The sequence below is a fragment of the Delphinus delphis genome, chromosome 4, assembly GCF_949987515.2.
Source record: "Delphinus delphis chromosome 4, mDelDel1.2, whole genome shotgun sequence".
Classification (NCBI taxonomy): domain Eukaryota; kingdom Metazoa; phylum Chordata; class Mammalia; order Artiodactyla; family Delphinidae; genus Delphinus; species Delphinus delphis.
Genome location: NC_082686.1, coordinates 77,124,252 through 77,148,594, shown reverse-complemented (window position 1 = coordinate 77,148,594; position 24,343 = coordinate 77,124,252). Strand labels below are relative to the sequence as shown.

Here is a 24,343-nt window from a genome sequence, read left to right as displayed (position 1 = left end):
GTCTAGCGGTTGAGAGCAGGCACTCTGGGTTCAAATCTCAGCTCTGTCACTTACTATCTCTGCTCAAATTAGTTGCTGGCTCTATACCTTAATTCTCTCATCTGTAAAATGGTTAATAATGCTCTTCTAGGATTGTTGTGAAGATTGTGTGTTAATATATAATATTATTACTATAATAATAAAAGAACTTAGAAGAATATATGATGCATAATAAGGTTTTAATAAATTTTAGCTATAATTATTAAGAAAAAGCAGACTATAATATGGTATGAAGAGCACAAACAATATATTAAAGGAAGATGAAAGAGAGAATTTAGATTCTCATGGGATGAACAGTGATGTTCTCACACAAGAGATGACTTTAAGTTGACCTTTGAAGAACAGGTAGAAATCAAACAGGTAGAGATAAGAAGATCACTCCATATGAGAAAAGTGTGAGTATTTAGAAATACATGAGGGATCCTTTTTGGTATCTTTTGAAAAATATTCATTAGCCTCATATGTGAGGCAAATAGAATGCAAGAGAAGATTTTCAAGTGACGTAGCATGATATTATGTTGGAAACATGAGTTGAGGAAATTAAAAAGTCTTATATACCAAGTTAAAATATTATGATTTTATCCTCTTAGGTAACAGAACATGATCAGAGGTTTTCTGAGCTAGTAATATAGACTTGCATTTTTTATGGAAACAATGACAGCAATGCTATGTCTTGTTTAGAAGAGAAGGAGACTGAAGACAGGAAGATTTCTGAAAGGGTTTGTGAGTGATGGTGAAGCAGGGAAAGTTAAAGATAAAGGTGACTTTTTGCCTGAGTGACTGAAAGAATATTTATCCTATTAACTGAGCTAAGAAAAGTGCTGTACGCATTGGGAATAATCAGTAAAGGAAGTCTGGCCTGTATGTTTCTACCACTCTAAATTTGGCATCCAGATGGTACCTATTATTATTATTGTTGCTTAACATTTACTGAGGGTCGACAGCAAGCTAAGCCTGGTGTGGAACATTGAAGAGACATGCATATCTCCACATTTACACTCCCATTTCCATCTGGTCCCTTCACTTTGTTGTTGTCATATTTTCTGGGCACTTGTAAGTTGGTCACTGGTTTGTTATTCACTAATAATTACCAATTACTTGATGGTGAAAAGATTGAAAGATTTTTTTTTAACATCTCTATTGGAGTATAATTGCTTTACAATGGTGTGTCAGTTTCTGCTGTATCACAAAGTGAATCAACTATACATATACATATATCCCTATATTCCCTCCCTCTTGCGTCTCCCTACCAGCCTCCCTATCCCACCCCTTAGGTGGTCACAAAGTACAGAGCTGATCTCCCTGTACTATGCAGTTGCTTTCCACTAGCTATCTATTTTACATTTGGTAGTATATATAAGTACATGCCACTCTCTCACTTCTTCCCAGCTTACCCTTCCCCCTCCCTGTATCCTCAAGTCCATTCTCTACGTCTGGGTCTTTATTCCTATCCTGCCCCTAGGTTCTTCAGAACCAGTTTTTTTTTTTTTTTTTTTTTTTTAGATTCCATATATATATGTTAGCATATGGTATCTGTTTTCCTATTTCTGACTTACTTCACTCTACATTACAAACTCTAGGTCCATCCACCTCACTACAGATAACTCAATTTTGTTCCTTTCTATGGCTGAGTAATATTGCATTGTATATATGTGCCACATCTTCTTTATCCATTCATCTGTCGATGGACACTTAGGTTGCTTCCATGTCCTGGCTATTGTAAATAGAACTGCAATGAACATTATGGTACATGACACTTTTTGAATTATGGTTTTCTCAGGGTATATGCCTAGTAGTGGGATTGCTGGGTAGTATTGTAGTTCTATTGTTAGTTTTTTAAGGAATCTCCCTACTGTTCTGCATAGTGGCTGTATCAGTTTACATTCCCACCAACAGTGCAAGAGGGTTCTCTTTTTTCCACACCCTCTCCAGCATTTATTGTTTATAGATTTTTTGATGATGGCCATTCTGACTGGTGTGAGGTGATAACTCATTGCAGTTTTGACTTGCCTTTCTCTAATGATTAGTGATGTTGAGCATCCTTTCATGTGTTTGTTGGCAGTCTGTATATCTTCTTTGGAGAAATGTCTATTTAGATCTTCTGCCCATTTTTTGGAATGGGTTGTTTGTTTTTCTGATATTGAGCAGCATGATCTGCTTATAAATTTTGGAGATTAATCATTTGTCAGTTGCTTCATTTGCAACTTTTTTCTCCCATTCTGAGAGTTGTCTTTTGGTCTTGTTCATGGTTTCCTTTGCTGTGCAAAAGCTTTGAAGTTTCATTCTGTCCCATTTATTTATTTATTTCCATTTCTCTAGGAGGTGGGTAAAAAATGATCTTGCTGTGATTTATGCCATAGAGTGTTCAGCCTATGTTTTCCTCTAAGAGTTTTACATTGTCTGGCCTTACAGGTAGGTCTTTATTCCATTTTGAGTTTATTTTTGTGTATGGTGTTAGGGAGTGTTCTAATTTCATTCTTTTACAGGTAGCTGTCCAGTTTTCCCAGCACTAATTATTGAAGAGGTTGTCTTTTCTTCATTGTATATTCTTGCATCATTTATCAAAAGTAAGGTAACCATATGTGCATCGTTAACTCTGGGCTTTCTATCCTGTCCCATTGATCTATATTTCTGTTTTTGTGCCCATACCAGACTGTCTTGATTACTGTAGCTTTGTAATATAGTCTGAAGTCCTGGAGTCTGATTCCTCCAGCTCTGTTTTTCTTTCTCAAGATTGCTTTGGCTGTTCAGGGTCTTTTGTGTTTCCATACAAATTGTGAAATTTTTTGTTCTAGTTCTGTGAAAAATGCCATTGGTAGTTTGATAGGGATTGCACTGAATCTGTAGATTGCTTTGGGTAGTATAGTAATTTTCACAATGTTGATTCTTCCAATCCAAGAACATGCTATACCCCTCCATCTGTTTGTATCATCTTTAATTTCTTTCATCAGTGTCTTATAATTTTCTGCATACAGGTCTTTTGTCTCCTTAGGTAAGTTTATTCCTAGATATTTTATTCTTTTTGTTGCAATGGTAAATGGGTGTGTTTCCTTAATTTCTCTTTCAGATTTTTCATCATTAGTGTATAGGAATGCCAGGGATTTCTGTGCATTAATTTTGTATCCTGCTACTTTACCAAATTAATTGATTAGCTCTAGTAGTTTTCTGGAAGCACCTTTATGATTCTCTATGTATGGAATCATGTCATCTGCAAACAGTCACATCTTTACTTCTTCTTTTCTGTTTTGCAATACTTTAATTTCTTTATCTTCTCTGATTGTTGTGGCTAAAACTTCCAAAACTATGTTGAATAAAGTCATGAACCATAATGTTTTAAAATAATTGATAAATTGGACTTCCTCAAAATTAAAAATTTTGCATTTCAAAAGGCACTCTTTAGAAAATGACAGGATAACTTAAGACTAGGAGACAATATATACAAAAGAATTCTCTGATGAGGGACTTGTATTCAGAATATATAAAGACCTGTTATAACTTAACAAGAAAATAACTAAATTAAAAATGTGCAGAAGATTTGAGCAGAAACTTCATCAAAGATGATGCATAGGTAGTAAGCAAAAACATGAAAAGATGCTCACTACCATTAGTCATTAAGGAAATGCAAATTAAAATCACAATGAAATATTATTACACATGTATTAGAATGACTAAAATAGAACAGACAGTACCAGGTACTGTCAAGAATGTGGAGCAGCTGGAATATTCATACATTGTTGGTGGGAATGCAAACTAGTATAGACATATTAGAAATCAGTTTTCTCACAAAGTTAGATACTTATCATTTGACTCAGAAATCTCGCTCCTGTGTATTTACTCAAGAGAAAGAAAATACGTGTTCACAAAAAATCCTGTATGGGAAATTTTATTGCACGTTGATAATTGCCAAAAACTAGAAACAACACAAATGTCAATCAACTGTTAAATGGATAAACAAACTGTGGAACACCATGGAAAGGAATTTTATGCAGCAATAAAATGGAAGGATTTACTGATGTATGCAACACATGGATGACTAACAAATACATGACTCTAAGTGAAAGAAGCCAGATTCAAAAAGCCACAAATTGTATTATTCCATTAACATGATGTTCTGGAAAAGTCAAAACTATAAGTTTTTTTTTTTTAATTGCTAACAGCAAATATTTATTCATGATTGAAGCCAAGAAGAATTTATAAATGCATTTTAATACCTTGCTTATAAAATAACATTTCACCTTTTCAAGCTTGTAAGGAATACAGGAAGGCTTTGATGTGTATATCTATCTATCTAACAAAAAAAGAACAGTGGTAACCATGGGCTGGATGTGGGAAAAGTAGGTTGACAAAGGAACATTTGAGAAATTTGGGGAGGTGATGCAAATGTTCACTATCTTTAGTGTGCTAGTGGTTACACATCTGTGTGCATTGTTAAAAATCATAGAACTGTACTGGGAAAAAAGAAAAATTTATTGCATGTAAATTATAGCCTAATAAACCTGACTTAATTTTTTAAATTTCTTTTTTTATGGAGGTCTCATACATATTTGTGGGGCATTTTTCTTGAATGCTTTATATTTTTGTTAGCATTTTAGATAGTATATTTTTTAATTTCAGTGTTGAACCATTTATTAAAGCATAAAGTTAGGGTTTATTTTTATGATATCTGTTAAGTTCCAACAAACCTGCTGAACTGTTACATTATTTTATTTTTCAAATGCTTTTGAATTTTTCTCTGTGCACAATTATCTCATTGGTGGATTATAAACATTTTGTTTATTCCTCAAAAATTAAAAAAACAAGGAAAGTAAAGCTCACAGACTATTTATCATTTACTTAAGTCCACAGGGCTTGAAAGTGCCAGAACCATAATTCCAACATTGTTCTTTCAAATGTAAATCTCAGAGCATTCTTTAATTCGTGTTTTACTTTTATTATTTAATTGCTTTAATTATTTTATTTCAGGCATTTGTATTGGATGTGTATTGTTTGGATATCTCATTTATGCCAGTTCAACACCTATTTTCTATTTTCTAATAATAAATTCTCAATTTCCATCAAGAAAACACCCAGTGCTGCACTCCATCTGTGACTTTTGGTGGGGTTGATGCATGCATATCTGATCAAAGCAGCACATGTGCTGTCCACAATAAATGGTTTAGGGATCAACACATGACTTACTCCAGGCTTATCATTCAATCTTCAAAATTTAACTGGACATATAAAAGGGAGGAGCACTCTTTCCACTAGGTTTACAGTGCTATAGAATATCAGTGTGAAGCTTTCACACTGCTCTGTGGGGAGAATCTCCCTGAGGATGAAGCCAGACCACAGGAAAGCAGAATCAAGGGGCAGAGACAGAATTATGATGGCATCTTTGATTCAATTTTCCTGAAAGCCAAATTTGTCCCTGGACTTTTCATTATGTGAAATAATAAAATTTTTGCTTGAACTGGTTTGAGTATGAAAGTATCCTCTGATATATTGAAGCATAAAATAAAACACTGATCTGGAAACTGAGAGGTCTCACATGTAATGCATGGTATCAAGGACCTCACAGACTTATAAAGAAGAGAAAGAATGCACATAAATTTGTAAATTTATTATGATAAGAACTCTTTTCCATTGCCTCAATGTTGGATTACCTCACTTTTGAGACCATTTGTAAGAATAAATTGTATTAGATAAATGTAAGTCATTCCCTCATTCAAGCCAAGAAGCAATAATACTTTCAATTCTACCAAATACAGGGAGAAAAAAAAATGAAGTAAATCCTTATCTGAGTAAGGAGATGTCGTCCTAAAAAACTCAGTTTCAGATTTTATTTAATGCCATTGACATATTTTTGGACGTACTTTATTTCAAAATCTAGATTCCCTAATCATTGTGAGTTTTAAAGATCAGAAGAAGACGTGATTCTAAACATTTAAAAATAAACAGCTTTAGGATCTGTGGAATAAAAGCACATGAAGATGACTGCAAGATTTGCTATCTGAAGCTGGGAATAAAACTAAGGACCTTCTCAGTGCTCACAACTCTCTCCCATTTTTGTAAATCATACTATTGTTAAATTAAAAAACTGAAGAAATAAGTGTACAAATCTATGCATTGAAAATATTATATAACAGTTTTTTAAATGCTGTAAATTGGAAATCAGTCAAAATCTATAGGCTTCTTAATCCCAAATGACATTTAACACTTTCTACCCAGCAAAAGGTTAATTAAAAGTAATTTTTAGACCATATCAATGTGAAATGGGAGAAGAAATTTAATGATATTAAGAGAGTTAAATTGTGAAAATTTATGCCTGTAAATACTGATAAAATGTCAGTCTCTGTATATATGGACAATGTATAAATTGGCTAAGATCAAGTATGTCTTTGACACATTTTTTTTTTACAGAATTGTGTTAAACCTATAGAACAATTTAAAGAGAATTGACATCTTTATAATGTCCAGTGTTACAATCCATGAACGTGAATTGTAAATCATGAATCCATTAGGGTCTTCTTTGATTTCTTTCATCAACATTTTGTGATTTTTAGGATAAAAGTCATTTACATGTATTATTACAGTTATACCTGAGTATTTTATTTTGGGGGAACAATTGTAATTTTTTTAAGAAAAATTTGATTTCTACATGTTTCTTTTGATTTTTAATTTTTTTTTAAATAGGGATATAGTTGTTTTACAATGTTGCATTAGTTTCTACTGTACAACGAAGTGGAGCCCCCTGTGCTATACAGTGGATTCTCATTAGTTATCTATTTTATACGTATTAGTGTGTATTTGTCATCAATCTTCCAATTCATTCCATACCCCTTTTCCCCCTTGGTGCCCATATGTTTGTTCTCTACGTCTGTGTCTCTATTTCTGCCTTGCAAACAGGTTCATCTGTACCATTTTTCTAGATTCCACATATATGCATTAATATATGATATTTGTTTTTCTCTTTCTGACTTACTTCACTCTGTATGACAGTCTCTATGTCTATCCATGTCTCTATAAATGACTCCATTTCATTCCTTTGTATGGCTGAGTAATATTCCACTGTATATATGTACCACATCTTCTTTATCCATTCATCTGTCGATGGGCATTTAGGTTGCTTCCATGACCTGACTATTGTAAATAGTGCTGCAATGAACATTGGGGTGCATGTATCTTTCTGAGTTATGGTTTTCTCTGGGTATATACCCAGTAGAGGGATTGCTTCTTAGTATATACAAATATAATTGATTTTTATGTGTCACTCATAAATCTTGCAACTGTGTTGAAATCTCTTAATAGTTCTAAGAATTTTTTTGTATATTCCTTGAGATTTTCGATGTAAACAATCATATCATATGGAAATAGAGCCAATTTATTTCTTTAATGTTTTTCTCACCCTATTGCACTGACTAGAACTTCTAGTTTAATAAAAGTAGTGAGTACAGACATCCTCACCTTATCCCAATTTTAGAGGGAAAATATTCAGTTTTTCACTGTTTCTTTTTACACCCTTATACAATCATCTTTATTGATTTGTAAAAGCTGTATACACATCTAAAACCCTGAATTTACTTTGTAAAAATAAATCTTTAGCAATAAATGGCACTATCAAAATCCCATTATTCTCAGGCTATTATGTCATTATTTACATGCTTTTCAGCAATGGTTGAAAAGAATCTTAGAGAACGAAAGCCAGTATATCAAAAAACCCTGTAAATTGCATTTGCAATTATACTGTTGTTTAACCGCTATATGAAAATATGGCTACATGCCTTACATTAATGAAAATGTAGCTATCTGTGTTGCTACGGTGTGCTAGCAGCACACAAGCTGCCACTGGTCTCCACTTTGTCATCAGTGCATTCTTTACTGCACAATGCTTTCCCAGTGGAACACCTGTGACAAACTACTTATGGAGAATGATAAAGTGTTATAAAAAAGAGGGACTGGACCCACACCTGTCTCTGCCATCTGGTCTTTTTCTCACTCAAGCAGTGCTGTATTTTTAGAAAACCATGCCTCTACTGAACATACTTCATATTTGATTTTTAAAAAATCAGTATTTTAAAGTTGGTGAGTTTTGTCAAGGTGTTTTGAGACAGAAACATGAAAAGCTTAAAGGCACAATGAGAGGGAAGTGAATGCTACATATAAAATATATTTCAAGTCTTCTAGGTTACTCAAGTCCAAAACCTTCTGAATTTGAAATTCCAATAAACAATTTCTGTTTCAGGTCCTTTTTGTTCTTGTAGGGGGGAAGGCAAAGTTGATTGAAGCAGGTGTGGGCCACAGGCAACCAGTTAGTTGAAGTTTCATTCTTTGAGATTTTAAAGTTCAAGTCAGCCATTCCTTCTACAGGTACTCTGTCACTTCCTGTGGTAAAATGTAGCAACTTCTTTTGAAGGTCAAGAGGAAATCCAAGCACAATATCCCAAAAGTATTGTATAGTCAAGTCGGTTTTTGCATAGCCATCATACTGAGTACTTCTCTGCAGGGCGTGCATATCCAGTTCAGGACTTCCACAGACCAGAATTTCAACCTCTTCTGGATGAAGAAGCATTAGGAAATTTGAAGCACACACACTGTGAAATCCATAATAAAATGCAGCAAACTGCTTATAGATGGATTTGTTGAGAAGAAAGTCAATATAAAGCTGTACATATTCTTTCCTATTTTAATTGGTAACTGGAATTTTATCACCACCTGGCTTTAAATTATAGGACTTAATTATTCTGAATTCTTCTTGAAACACCTGAAATATTGAATAGAAATCTTCTTCAACATTGCCTTCATATGACAGGAGTTCACTTAATCCATGGGCCAACTCAGGCATAATTTGACTCAGGTCATCAGTGGTAACACTGCAGATGCCTACTGGCATATTTTGGTCATTAGGAATGATGGGAGGGCTCAATAATTTCTTGTAGCAGCAGCGGGGGAAACGAATATCCAAAGCAATGCTGTTATAAACAGCTAGTCCCATAAGAATTCCAACCAATCGGAATCCAGAATAGTTGTCACATTTAAAGCTGCTAAACCAATGGCAGTATGAATCCTTATGATACGTAAACATGCCATAATCTGGATGAAAAATTTGTCGAATTAGAAGAAGGAACCATTCTTTAGTCAAGCCGCCTGTACCCAAACCAACTTCCCCTACAAAGGTAACTTTCAACTTCTTTTGCAAGTCTGCTCTTTTCCGGGTTAACTCATCAAGAGAATCGCTGACCAGATATGTCCACCTTACTTTCATATTTAGAAATAACATATTCATATCAGGTCTCTCTCTTCTAGATACTTTATCCACCAGACTTTGCTGTGAGAATTTCCAAAGCTCTGCCAGGTGTGGTATTCTTCCATGAGATCAATATGATCCAATGTAGAATTATAGAAATCAGTATAAGGAATAAGGGGAGGAAGAACCAAATTGTTTGCAGTATTAAGTAAAGCCAACACTTTAGATGATGATGGGATCCACCAGGAACACTTTGATATAGGTGGAAATTCTTCAGGCTTTGCAGGAAACAGGTGTAAAGAAATAAACTGCAGCAATCTCTCTACCAATTGTTTGAACCTCTTCTGGGATAATTTTTTAAACCAGTGAACTAGGAAATGATGGTCAACTTCCACTAACATAGCTATCTGTCGTAGCAAGTGAGCATAGATGACATATGTAGATGTGTTATTAAATTGAGGATTCTGTAAAAGTATAAAATATGCTCTAAGATAATCTTTTGTTCATGGACTTTTCCATTCTTGTAACAGGCTGTTAATGATTCCCTTTAATATTGTCTTCTGAATGTCTTGAGGCTGCTAGTATTGGAGGGTCTCCTGCAGAGGTGGTGGGTGGCTCTGTCTCACCATGAGGACAAGGACACTGGCAGCAGAAGTTCTGGGAAGTACTCCTTAGCGTGAGCCCTCCCAGAGTCAGCCATTAGCCCCACTGAAGAACCCAGGTAGCCCACTCTGTTTTTAATTAATTTATTTCTATTGAAGTATATTTGATTTACAATATTGTGTTACTTTCAGGTGTCCAGCAAAGTGATTCAGTTATATATATATATATATATATATATAATCCTGGACTTTTGCTTGTTGGGAGTTTTTAAATTACTGATTCAATTTCCGTCCTGGTAATTAGTCTGTTCATACTTTCTATTTCTTTCTGATTCAGTCTTAGGAGATTGTACCTTTCTAAGAATTTGTCCATTTCTTTTAGGTTTCCCGTTCTATCAGTGTATAGTTGATCATAATAGTCTCTTATGATTCTCTGTATTTCTGTGGTGCTGGTTGTAGTAACTATTTTTCAATTCTGATTTTATTGATTTGGGCCCTCTCCCTTTTTTTGATGATTCTGGATAAAGGTTTATCAATTTTATTTATCTTTTCAAACAATCAGTTTTGGGGTTCATTGATTTTTCTTAGTCTGTCTTTCATTTATTTCTGCTCTGATCTTTATGATTTCTTTCCTTCTACTAACGGGGTTTTGTTTGTTCTTCTTTCTCTACTTGCTTTAAGTGTAAGTTTAGGTTGTTCATTTGAGATTTTTCTTGTTCCCAAGGTAAGTTTGTATCACTATAAACTTCCCTCTTAGAACTGCTTTTAGTGTGCCCCATAGGTTTTAGATCATCTTGTTTTCATTTTCACTTGTCTCTAGGTTTTTTTTTTAACTTCCTCTTTGATTTCTTCAGTGATCCATTGGCTGTTTAGTAACATATTATTCAGCCTCCATGTGGTTGTGTTTTTTCTGGTTTTTTTTTTTTTCTTGTAGTTGATTTTTAATCTCATAGTGTTGTGGTCATAAAAGATGCTTCATATTATTTCAATTTTCTTAAATCTACCAAGGTTTGCTTTGTGGCCCAGCATGTGATTTATGTTGGAGGCAGTCTTTCACTCTTGATGCATGGTGATAGCTGGAAATTTTGGTAGATGCTCTTCATCAGGTTGAGGTAATTCCACTTTATTACTAATATGCTTAGAGTTTTTATCATTAATTAATGTTGGATTTTCTAAAATGCTTTTTTTTTGTCAATTGATATGTCACTTGATTTTTCTTTTTCAGCTTACAGATATGGTGAATTAAATTGATTGATTTTCAAATGTTGAAGCAGTCTTCCATACCCGTTATAGATTTCACTTGGTAATGATGCTTTTTTTATACCTTTCTGGATTCAATTTTCTAATATTTTGTTGACAGTTTTTATGTGTAAGCTCATGGAGATACTGGTCTGTAGATGTTTTTCCTCTTTCTTTCCTTTTTATTTTGTACTGTCCTTGTCTGGTTTTGATATCATGTTGATACTAGCCTTATAGAATGTGTTGGAAAATGTTTTGCATACTTTTATATTCTGGAAGAGATTATATAAAATTGTTGTATTCTTTAACTGTTTGGTAGAAATCTTCAGTGAAACATCTGGGTCTGGTTTCTTTTTGGAGAGCTTTTAAATTACAAATTCAATTTCTTTAAAGGTAATAAGATTATTTCATTTGACTATTTCATCTTTACTGAGCCTTAGTAGTTTGTGGGTTTTGCGGAATTTGTCCATTTCTTCTAAATTGAATTTATGACTGCAGAGTTGTTTGTAGTAGTCTCCTCTTATGCTTTTAATGACTACAAGATCTGTAGTGATGTTTCTTGTTTCATTCTTAATATTAGTAATTTATGTCTTTGCTAGTTGCTTTCTTTGTCAGCCTTAGTAGAGCATTATCAATTTTATATTTTTCCCAAAGAAACAACTTTTTTTCATTGATTTTCTCTATTGTTTTCCTGTTTTCAATTGCATTGATTTCTACTTGTGTCTTTATGATTTCTTCCTTATTCTTGCTTTGGGTATATTTTGTTATTCTTTTCCTATTTTTTTGTCATTCTTTAAAAATTTTTTTTTACGTTATTGATTAGAGGCTTTAGGTGAATCTCACATATTTTAATATGTTGTATTTTCATTTTTATTTAGTTCTATGAATTTTTAATTTACTTTGAGATTTCTTCCTTGACCCAAGGATTATTTAGGCTATTTCCAAGTATAGAGACGTTTTTAGAGACTAGACTAATTTCTAGTTTGATTCTATTATTTTCATAGAACATACTATAAAAATTACAAGTATCTTACATTTGTTGAGGTTTGTTTTATGACCCAGGATATGGCTTATCTTAGTGAATATTCCATAGTGCTTTAAAAAAAGTGTATTCTGGGCTTCCCTGGTGGCGCAGTGGTTGAGAGTCTGCCTGCCGATTCAGGGGACGTGGGTTCGTGCCCCAGTCTAGGAAGATTCCACATGCCACGGAGCGGCTGCGCCTGTGAGCCGTGGCCACTGAGCTTGCATGTCCGGAGCCTGTGTTCTGCAACGGGAGAGGCCACAACAGTGAGAGGCCCACGTACCACAAAAAAAAGTGTATTCTGCTATTGTTGTATCAACCCATATATTTGAGTAACCACTAAATTTAAATTATATGAGGTAAGTGTATACATAAGGCCTAGTCTCTACCTTTGAGTATCTAATAAAATGGTCCAAGAAAATCTACTTATAAAAATAATTATACATATATCCCCATTAAAAATAATAATAATTATAAAATGGTGATAATCAGAAATTTCCAAATGATTGAGATGAGAACGTTTTTATAGAAAGAGTGGTATTTTTGTCAGACATTAAAGGATGGGTAAAGCTCCAATATACGAGATTTGAAGGAAATATATTAGTTTTGTTTATGTAGGGCATGGAGGCAGAGAGAGGAAAAGGGAAGGAGGTGACTACCTACTCTTCTAGGATACAAGATTCTACCAATCAAATGTTAAACAGAACCAGATCTAAACACTGGGTGTTGATATAAAAAGATTTCAGATCTCATGCCTCTGATGTTTTATGTTTTCCTTCCTGAGGAAGCTCTCTTCTAAGGCTCAGTGATTTACAGATTGTTAGTACACAAGTGGACTTTGAGAAACTAAGAAATCTAGGTCTGTAAATGTTTCACAACAATAGTTGATTTCCATTTGAAACAAAAGAGAAAGACCTGTTACAAACTATACAAGTTATAATATGCCAGAATAGGTAAGAACTGAAAATGTAAGGCTTTGGGTAAAGAACCAAAACACTTTTTTCTGTTAAATAAGAGAAAGCACAGTTTCCCTAGAAGTTAAACATGTATTATGAAATTATAAAACATATTAGTCATATAATTTTTCTTATGACAACAAGCAAGTCAAAATATGAAGAAACATTGGAATTATTCATAGCATGTAGGGGAAATGAAAGATATAGGATATTTTATGTCAAATTGATAAAAGTAAAGTTTCTTATATGCACACATTTTACATATCCATTATTTATATTCTGCAGATGAAAAATGGAGAGTTAAAGACATATACAGCACTTGACCAGCATCACATAGTTGGTTAGAGGTAAATTTTTCAATTTTATTCAGGATCTTGGCCTTCGTAGTTCATGTTCTTTCTTGTAAAACAAAAACCATAGCTCTCTGCTCATAATAAAAATCTTTACAAAATGGCAAAAGAAAAAAAAGCATGCCAATGTTCCCAAAGAGAATATTAACTACATATTCCTTAATAAGGCTCACATTTCTATTTCTTGGTTTTCCTTGTAACTCATAGGTTACTCTTGCTCAGTGTCATTAGCTGGGCTTCCTCTTTTCCAGACTGATAACATGGAAGAACCCAGGGCTCAGTCCTTGATCTTCTCTTCTCTGTCTTCACTCACTCCCTTAATGATCTCATCTAGTCTCATAGGTTTAAATACCAACTTTTTGCTGATGGTTACCAAATTTGTTTCCCAAGCTCTGACTCTGTATACCCGACTGTGTCCTCAGCATCTCCATTTGGATAATTTATAACATCTCACCCTTCACCTGTTCAAATGAACTGCTACCTCTAAGCCCCAAACTTGCTCCAACTTCAGTGTCCTCCCTCTCAATTGATAGCAATTCTATCTCTCCATTTAGTCAGGCAAAAAACCCCCAAAAACCTTGGAGACATTACCGATTGTTTTATTCATTTAATACCTTATATTCATTTTGTGAGGAAATTCCATTACCTCTACCTTCAAAATATATCTTGCAGAGACCATCAAAATGGCAGAGGAGTAAAAACTGGAGATCACCTTCCTCCCCACAAATACATCAGAAATACATCTACATGTGGAACAACACCTACAGAATGCCTACTGAATGCTGGCAGAAGATCTCAGCCTTCCCAAAAAGCAAGAAACTCCCCACGTACCTGGGTAGGGCAAAAGAAAAAAGAAAAAACAGAGACAAAAGAATAGGGATGAGACCTGCACCTCTGGGAGGGAGCTGTGAAGGAGAAAGTTTTCCACGCCCCAGGAAGCCCCTTCACTGGCAGAGATGGGGGTTGCTGGGGGAAGCTTCAGAGCCATGGAGGAGAGTGCAGCAATAGGGGTGCAGAGGGCAAAGAGGAGAAATACCCGCACAGAGGATCAGTGCCGACCAGCACTCACCAGCCTGAGAGACTTGTCTGCTCACCCGCTTGATGGGTAGTGGCTCAGAGCTGAGGCTCCAGCTTCAGAGGTCAGATCCCAGAGAGAGGACTGGGGTTGGCTGCGTGAACACAGCTTGAAGGGGGCTAGTGTGCCACAGCTAGCCGGGAGGGAGACTGGGAAGAAGTCTGGACCTGCCTAAGAGGCAAGAGACAACTGTTTCAGGGTGCACAAGGAGAGGGGATTCAGAGCACCACCTAAACGAGCTCCAGAGACAGGCGCAAGTCACGGTTATCAGCAAGGACACCAGAAACGGGCATGAAACGCTAAGGCTCTTGATGCAGCCACCAAGAAGCCTGTGTGTAAGCACAGATCACTATCCACACCTCTCCTCCTGGGAGCTGTGCAGCCCGCCACTGCCAGGGTCCTGTGATCAAGGGACAACTTCCCTGGGAGAACACATGACGTGCCTCAGGCTGTTGCAATATCACGCCAGCCTCAGCCACCACAGGTTTGCCCTGCGTTCTGTAACCCTCCCTCCCCCTGGCTGGAGTGAGCCAGAGCTCCCTAATCAGCTGCTACTTTAACCCCGTCCTGTCTGAACGAAGAACAGATGCCCTCAGGCGAGCTACATGCAGAGACAAGGCCAAATCCAAAGCTGAACCCCAGGAGCTGTGCAAACAAAGAAGAGAAAGGGAAATTTCTCCCAGCAGCCTCAGGAGCAGTGGGTTAAAACTCCACAATCAACATGATGTACCCTGCATCTGTGGAATACCTGAAAAGAAAACACATCATCTGAAAATTGAGGTCTTGAACTTCGGGAGCAACTGTAGAGTTGGGGTTTGCTTTCTGCATCTAATTTGTTTCTGGTTTTATGTTTATCTTAGTTTAGTATTTAGAGTTTATTATCATTGGTAGATTTGTTTATTGATTTGGTTTCTCTCTTCCATTTTTTTTAATGTAGATATATATATATATTTTTTTCCTTTTTCCCTTTTTCTGAGTGTGATGTGTATGCTTCTTTGTGTGATTTATCCGAGGGTTCTCTCTGTCCGTTTTTTTAAATATGGTTTTTAGCACTTGTTATCGTTGGTGGATTTCTTTTTTGGTTTGGTTGCTCTCTTCTTTCTTTCTTCTTTTTTTTCTTTTCTTAAATTACATTTTAATTTTTTTATTTTTTATTTTAATATTTTATTTTATTATTTTCTTTCTTTCTTTTTTTCTCCATTTTCTTCTGAGCCATGTGAATGACAGGGTTTTTGTGCTCTGGCCGGGTGTCAAGCCAGTGCGTCTGAGGTGGGAGAGCTGAGTTCAGGACACTGGTGCACCAGAGACCTCCTGGCTCCACATAATATCAAACAGCGACATCTCTCCCAGAGATCGCCACCTCAGTGCTAAGACCCAGCTCCACTCAATGACCAGCAAGCTGCAGTGCTGGACAGCCTATGCCATACAACTAGCAAGACAGAAATGCAACCACACTCATTAGCAGAGAGGATGCCTAAAATCATAATAAGGTTACAGACACCCCAAAACACACCACTGGATGTGGTCCTCCCCACCAGAAAGACAAGATCCAGCCTCATCCACCAGAACACAAGCACTAATCCCCTCCACCATGAAACCTACACAACCCACTGAACAAACTTTACCCACTGGGGGCAGACACCAAAAACAACGGGAACTACAAACCTGCAGCCTGCAAAAACGAGACCCTAAACACAGTAAGATAAGCAAAATGAGAAGACAGAAAAGCGCACAGCAGATGCAGGAGCAAGGTAAAAACACACCAGACCAAAAAAATGAAGAGGTAAAAGGCAGTCTCCCTGAAAAAGAATTCAGAGTAATGATAGTAAAGATGATATAAAATCTTGGAAATAGAATGGAGAAAATTCAAGAAACATTTAACAAGGACCTACAAGAACTAAAGAGCAAACAAGCAATGATGAACAACACAATAAGTGAAATGAAAGATTCTCTAGAAGGAATCAATAGCAGAATAACTGAGGCAGAAGAACGGATTTGTGACCAGGAAGAAAAGATAGTGGAAATAACTACTGCAGAGCAGAAAAAAGAATGAAAATAATTAAGAAAAGTCTCAGAAACATCTGGGACAACATTAAATGAACCAACATTCAAATTATAGGGGTCCCAGAATAAGAAAAAGAAAGGGACTGAGAAAATATTTAAAGAGATTATAGTTGAAATTTCCCTATTATGGGAAATGAAATAGTCAATCAAATCAAGGAAGTGCAGAGTACCATACAGGATAAATCCAAGGAGAAACACACCAAGACACATATTAATCAAACTATCAATAATTAAATACAAAGAAAAAAAATTAAAAGCAGCAAGGGAAAAACAACAAATAACATACAGGGAATCCCCATAAGGTTAACAGCTGATCTTTCAGCAGAAACTTGGCAAGCCAGAAGGGACTGGCAGGACATATTTAAAGCGATGAAGGAGAAAAACCTATGACCAGGATTACTCTACCCAGCAAGGATCTCATTCAGATTTGTTGGAGAAATTAAAACATTTACAGACAAGCAAAAGCTAAGAGAGTTCAGCACCACCAAACCAGCTTTACAACAAATGCTAAAGGAACTCCTCTAGGCAGGAAACACAAGAGAAGGAAAAGACCTACAATAACAAACCCAAAACAATTAAGAAAATGGTATAGGAACATACATATTGATAATTACCTTAAATGTAAGTGGACTAGATGCTCCAACCAAAAGACATAGACTGGCTGAATAGATACAAAAACAAGACCCATATATATACTGTCTACAAGAGACCCACTTCAGACCTAGGGACACATACAGACTGAAAGTGAGGGGATGGGAAAAGATATTCCATGCAATTGGAAATCAAAAGAAAGCTGGAGTAGCAATTCTCATATCAGATCAAATAGACTATAAAATAAAGACTATTACAAGAGACAAAGAAGGAGACTATATAATGATGAAGGGATGAATCCAAGAAGATATAACAATTGTAAATATTTATGCACCCAACATGGGATCACCTCAGTATATAATAAGGCAAATGCTAACAGCCATAACAGGGGAAATCAACAATAACACAATCATAGTAGGGGACTTTAACATCTCACTTTCACCAATGGACAGATCATCCAAAATAAAAATAAATAAGGAAACACAAGCTTTAAATGATACATTAACAAGATGGACTTAATTGCTATTTATAGGACATTCAATCCAAAAACAACAGAGTACCCTTTCTTCTCAGGTGCTCATGGAACATTCTCCAGGATAGATTATATCTTGGGTGACAAACCAAGCCTTGCTAAACTTAAGAAAATTGAAATTGTATCAAGTAACTTTTCTGACCACAATGCTATAAGACTAGATATCAATTACAGGAAAATATCTGTAAAAAATGCAAACATATGGAGGCTAAACAATACACTACTTAATAACCAAGAGATCACTTAAGAAATCAAAGAGGAAATCAAAAAATATTTAGAAACAAATGACAATGAAAACATGATGACCCAAAACCTATGGGATGCAGCAAAACAGTTCTAAGAGGGAAGTTTATAGCAATACAATCCTACTTCTAGAAATAAGAAGCACCTCAAATGAACAATCTAAATTTACACCTGAAGCAATTAGAGAAAGAAGAACCAAAAAAACCCCAAAGTTAGCAGAAGGAAAGAAATTATAAAGATCAGATCAGAAATAAATGAAAAACAAATGAAGGAATAACAAACATCAATAAAACTAAAAGCTGGTCTTTGAGAAGATAAAAAAAAAAATTTGACAAACCATTAGCCAGACTTATCAAGAAAAAAATGGAGAAGACTCAAATCAATAGAATTAGAAATGAAAAAGAAGTAACAACTGACACTGCAGAAATACAAAGAATCATGAGAGGTTACTACAGGCAACTATTTGCCAATAAAATGGACAACCTGGAAGAAATGGAAAAATTCTTAGAAGAGCACAACCTTCTGAGATTGAACCAGGAAGAAATAGAATATATAAACAGACCAATCACAAATACTGAAATTGAGATTGTGATTAAATCTTCCAACAAAAGCCCAGGACCAGATGGCTTCACAGGAGAATTCCATTAAACATTCAGAGAAGAGCTAACACCTATCCTTCTCAAACTCTTCCAAAATATAGTAGAGTAAGGAACACTCCCAAACTCATTCTATGAGGCCACCATCACCCTCATACCAAAACCAGACAAAGATGTCACAGAGAAAACTACATGCCAACTTCACTGATGAATATAGATGCAAAAATCCTCAACAAAGTACTAGCAAACAGAATCCAACAGCACATTAAAAGGATCATAAACCATGATCAAGTGGTGTTTATCCCAGGAATACAAGGATTCTTCAATATATGCAAATCAATCAATGTGATACACCATATTAACAAATTGAAGGAGAAAAACTATATGACCCTTTCAATAGGTGAAGAAAAAGCTTTCAACAAAATTCAACACCCATTTATGATAAAAAACCCTGCAGAAAGTAGGCATAGAGGGAACTTTCCTCAACATAGTAAAGGCCATATATGACAAACCCACAGCCAACATTGTTCTCAATTGTCAAAAAGTGAAACCATTTACCCTAAGATCAGGAACAAGACAAGACTGTCCACTCTCACCCCTATTATTCAACATACTTTTGGAAGTTTTAGCCACGTCAAACAGAGAAGAAAAGGAAATAAAAGGTATGTAAATTGGAAAAGAAGAAGTTGTCACTGTTTGCATATGACATGATACCATACATAGAGAATCCTAAAGATGCTACCAGAAAACTACTAGAGCTAATCCATGAATATGGTAAAGTAGCAGGATACAAAATTAATGCACAGAAATCTCTTGCATTCCTATACACGAATGATGAAATATCTGAAAGAGAAATTAAGGAAACACTCCCATTTACCACTGCAACAAAAGGAATAAAATACCTAGGCGTAAACCTACCTAAGGAGGTAAAAGAACTATACTTAGAAAACTAGAAGACACTGATGAAGGAAATCAAAGATGACACAAACAGATGGAGAGATATACCATGTTCTTGGATTGGAAGAATCAGTACTGTGAAAATGACTATACCACCCAAAGCAATCTACAGATTCAATGCAATCCCTATCAAACTACCAATGGCATTTTTCACAGAACTAGAACAAAAAACTTCACAGTTTGTATGGAAACATAAAAGACCCAGAATAGCCAAAGCAATCTTGAGAACGAAAAATGGAGCTGGATGAATCAGGCTCCTGGACTTCAGACTATACTACAAAGCTACAGTATTCAAGACAGTATGGTACTGGCACAAAAACAGAAATATAGATCAGTGCAACAGGATAGAAAGCCCAGAGTTAAACCCATGCACATATGGTTACCTTACTTTTGATAAAGGATGCAAGAATATACAATAGAGAAAAGACAACCTCTTCAATAAGTAGTGCTGGGAAAACTGGACTGCTATATGTAAAAGAATGAAATTAGAACATTCCCTAACACCATACACAAAAATAAACTCAAAATGATTAAAAACCTAAATATAAGGCCAGACACTATAAAATTCTTAGAGGAAAACATAGGCAGAACACTCTATGACATAAATCACAGCAAGATCCTTTTTTAGCCACCTCCTAGAGAAATGGAAATTTTAAAAAAATGGACTTAATGAAACTTAAAAGTTTTGCATAGCAAAGGAAACCATAAACAAGATGAAAAGACAACACTCAGAATGGGAGAAAATATTTGCAAATGAAGCAACTGACAAAGGATTAATCTCCAAAATGTACAGGCAGCTCATGCAGCTCAATATGAAAAAAAACAAACAATCCAATCCAAAAATGGGCAGAAGATCTAAACAGACATTTCTCCAAAGAAGATATACAGATTTCCAACAAACCCATGAAAGAATGCTCAACATCACTTATCATTAGAGAAATGCAAATCAAAACTGCAATGAGGTATCACCTCACACCAGTCAGAACGGCCATCAACAAACAATCTACAAACAATAAATGCTGGAGAGTGTGTGGAGAAAAGGGAACCCTCTTGCACTGTTGGTGGGAATGTAAATTGATACAACCATTATGGAGAACAGTATGGAGGTTCCTTAAAAAACTAACAATAGAACTACCATACAACCCAGCAATCCCACTACTGGGCATATACCCTGAGACAACCATAATTCAAAAAGAGCTATGTACCACAATGTTCATTACAGGTCTATTTACAATAGCCAGGACATGGAAGCAACCTAAGTGTCCATTGACAGAAAAATGGATAAAGAAGATGTGGCACATTTATACAATGGAATATTAGCCATAAAAAGAAATGAAATTGAGTTATTTGTAGTGAGGTGGATGGACCTAGAGTCTGTCATACAGAGTGAATAAGTCAGAAAGTTGAAAACAAATACCATATGTTAACACATATATATATACAATCTAAAAAAAAAAGGTTCTGAAGAACCTAGGGGCAGGAAAAGAATCAACATGCAGACGTAGAGAATGGACCTGAGGACACGGGAAGTAGGAAGGGTAAGCTGGGGCGAAGTGAGAGAGTGGCATGGACATGTATACACTACTAAATGTAAAATAGATAGCTAGTGAGAAGCAGCCACATAGCACAGGGAGATCACCTCTGTTCTTTGTGACCACCTAGAGTGGTGGGATAGGGAGGGTGGGAGGCAAAGGCAAGAGGGAGGAGATATGGTGATATATGTATATGTATAGCTGATTCAGTTTTTTATAAAGCAGAAACTAACACACCATTGTAAAAATTATAGTCCAATAAAGATGTTTATATATATATATAGCAACTGACCACTTCTTTCCAGTCCACTTGTGAATATTATGTCTTGCCTAGATTACTGTGATAACCGTTAACTATTCTTCCTATATGTATATTTGTTCACATCCAGTCCATTTTCATCATAATAGCCAGAGTGATCGTTATAAAATATTGTTGGGACTTACAACTTGTCTGCTTCCTGCAATAGTCTCCTATTTAAATTTCACTCAAAATAGGGATAGTCCTATATAGGGTGAGTACAGGTTATCCCAAAACTGAAAAGCAACTTCATAAGAAAAAACTAGAAATTTTGTATCTACTATGTCTATATTAACAAATTCCATTCCCTTTTACTCCCTCAAAAAAAGTGTTTACAGTTGAAAGAGTAGTTTCTTACATCTTTTAATACCATTCATGAAATGGCAACTTTCCACCAAAAAAACAGAAGTATTCAAACTAACTTTTAGGTTTGATTTTTAAAATTTGGGTCTCAAATCTGTTGGTTTCACTTAATAGGAAAGATACTGTGGAACATATTATGCACTGTTATTGCCAAAGAAGGAAATTCCTGAACGACCTGTAAGATTTTCTTTTGGTTTAAATAAGCTATCACTCATATTCTCTCCTCTAGTGAAATCTACTGTACTTCTCACTTACACCAGTATCTCTCAGTAGTAGTTTATAATTACATTTATTGAACACTTACTATAGGTCCTGAGCTGCCTTACATACGTAATTTAATGTAATTCTTACATCACTGTAAAGCAGATTTTATTAACTGTTTTACAGGTGAGAAACTAATGATACGAGCAGTTAAGTAAATTGTATTGGCACAATGTCAGATATCTGCTAAATAGCAGAACTGGGATTTGAACTCAGGCTTGAGGCCATATTCTTTCCCTTAGCCATACTGCATTTAATTCATTGATTGAAATTATTTACCATTAAATTTCTTCTTCACATTAAGTTGCCTTCCTGTAACTAACACTGGTTAATCCTGGGTGTCTTTTCCAGAGAGATGGATCTTCTTGTAAATTTTATAACAGTTCTTGTTATATCATACTGATGAATTAATTTATTTATCATTATGAAATAACCCTCTTTAACCATTGTAATTTTCCATGATCTGAAGTCCACTTTATTTGATGATGATGTAGCCACTCTAGCTTTCTTCTTGTTTCTTTACTTTTGTTTTATTGAGGCTAAATTCACATCGTATAAAGTTAACCATTTTAAAGTGTACAACTCAGTGTCCTTTAGTACATTTCCAGTAGTGTACAACTATCACCTCTATGTGGTTCCAAATCATTTTAATCACCCTGAAATAAAACCCCAAGCCCCATAAGCCATCTCCCCAGTTTCCTCCAGCCCCTGGAAACCACCAATCTGCTTTCTGTCTCTAAGGATGTATCTATTATGGATATTTCATATAAACAGAATAACACAAAAAATATAATGTACCTTTTGTGTTTGACTTCTTTCACATGGCATAATGTTTTTGATGTTCATCCATGTTGTAGTAACTTTCAGTACTTTGTTCCTTTTTAATGAATAAATAATATTCCTCTTGCATATATAACACATTGTCTTCATCCATTCAACGATTGATGGACATTTGGGTTGTCTCCACTTTTTGACTATTGTGAATAACGCTACTGTAAACATTATGTACAATTATTTGAGGACCTGTTTTCAGTTATTTATAGTATATACCTTAGAAAAGAATTGGTGCATCATGTGGTAATTCTATGTTTAATTTTTGAGATACCACTGGACTATCTACCATAGTGGCTGTCTTCTTATTTCTTCACATAGTCTATCTTCTTCAGTCTTTTTTCTTTAAATCTACATCTATGGTTTTAAAATGCCTTTTTGATTTTTTATTTTGGAGAAAGCATATAGTTGAGTCATGCTTTTGAAAATATGGTTTAACTTTTTCTGCTCTTAATTCAAATGTTTATACCATCTACAGTAATTCAATTATCAATACATTTGCTGAAAATCTATTCATTTTCACCAGTCTTTATTATTTCTGTGCTTTATTTTTGTTTCTATTGCACTTGCCTTCAAGTTCATTATATTTATTTGGTAGATTCTAATTTACTTTTAATTTATTCCAGTGAATTTTGGTTTCAGATATTATATTTATTTTTCAGATCTGGAATTTTGTTTTCTTCTTGTATATCTTTTCTTTCTTTCCTTATTATGTTCATGCTTTTATTTTAATGCATGAATGTAATTGTAATAACTGATTAAGTCCTTGCCTGCTAATTCCATCATTTCTACTATATTGGGGCTGTTTCAATTGAGTCATTTTTTCTGACCAAGAGTCACATTTTCCTGTTTTTGGCATACTTAGTAATTTTTTATTAGATACTGGACATTGTGTATTTCATGTTGTTGAGTGTCAGGATTTTGTTGTTTTCTTTAAAATGGTTCTAATAGGGAGTTAAATTACTTGAGATTAAGTTTGATACTTTTGAGGCTGGGTCTTAAATTTTATCATGACAGTTATAGAGTAGCCTTTGCCAAGATAATAATTTAGCTACTCTACACTAATAATTCAGAAGTACTTACCCAACTGGGGTCTCTACTGGATGCCTCTAGTGATCAACAAAGATGCTTCATTCAGGAAGGTGGAAATTTGAATAATTTCCACCCCTTTGAAAACTCTTGGAACCGTTTACTCACAGCTTCCTTGTCCTCTATTTTCCAACATTGTAGAGACTCACTCAAGCAAGGCATGTACATCTTAATAAGAATAGAGAACCTGATTAGATTTCTAAAACCCTTTGGAATATATCCCTCCTTTCCATAACTCTGCCCTGCAAATTTCAGTTATTTCAAACTTACTGATTTCTGATCTGTGCATTCTCAAGTCAGTGGTACTACTGCACTTTTCATGGAATTTCCCTTTGTGATGGTTAAATTCACATGTCAACTTAGTTGTGTTAGTGCCCAAGTATGTAGTCAAACATTATTGTGGATGTTTCTGTAAGGGTGTTTTTAGATGAGATTAACTTGTTTTTTGGACTACTATTATTTTTAATAAACTTTATTTTTA

The 24,343-nt window shown here is 35.1% G+C and overlaps 1 long non-coding RNA gene and 1 pseudogene across 5 annotated transcripts in view; both read right to left on the bottom strand.

Annotated features, from left to right (window-relative positions):
- Positions 1 to 1,524: 1,524 nt before the first annotated feature.
- LOC132424825 (probable E3 ubiquitin-protein ligase HECTD2 pseudogene) lies at positions 1,525 to 10,836 on the bottom strand (annotated as a pseudogene).
- Positions 10,837 to 12,035: 1,199 nt separating this feature from the next.
- The window catches only part of LOC132424826 (uncharacterized), a 38,319-nt gene continuing 26,011 nt past the window's right edge, over positions 12,036 to 24,343 (bottom strand). The window contains exons 3-5 of one of the 5 annotated variants that reach the window (XR_009519279.1): positions 23,857 to 24,030; positions 14,500 to 15,253; positions 12,036 to 14,261 (exon numbers count right to left, since the gene is read on the bottom strand). This is a non-coding gene — a long non-coding RNA (uncharacterized lncRNA). Of the gene's footprint in view, positions 15,254 to 15,972; positions 24,031 to 24,343 lie in introns of those variants that run through there. The other 4 variants (XR_009519278.1, XR_009519280.1, XR_009519281.1 and 1 more) reach the window with 4 other exon arrangements.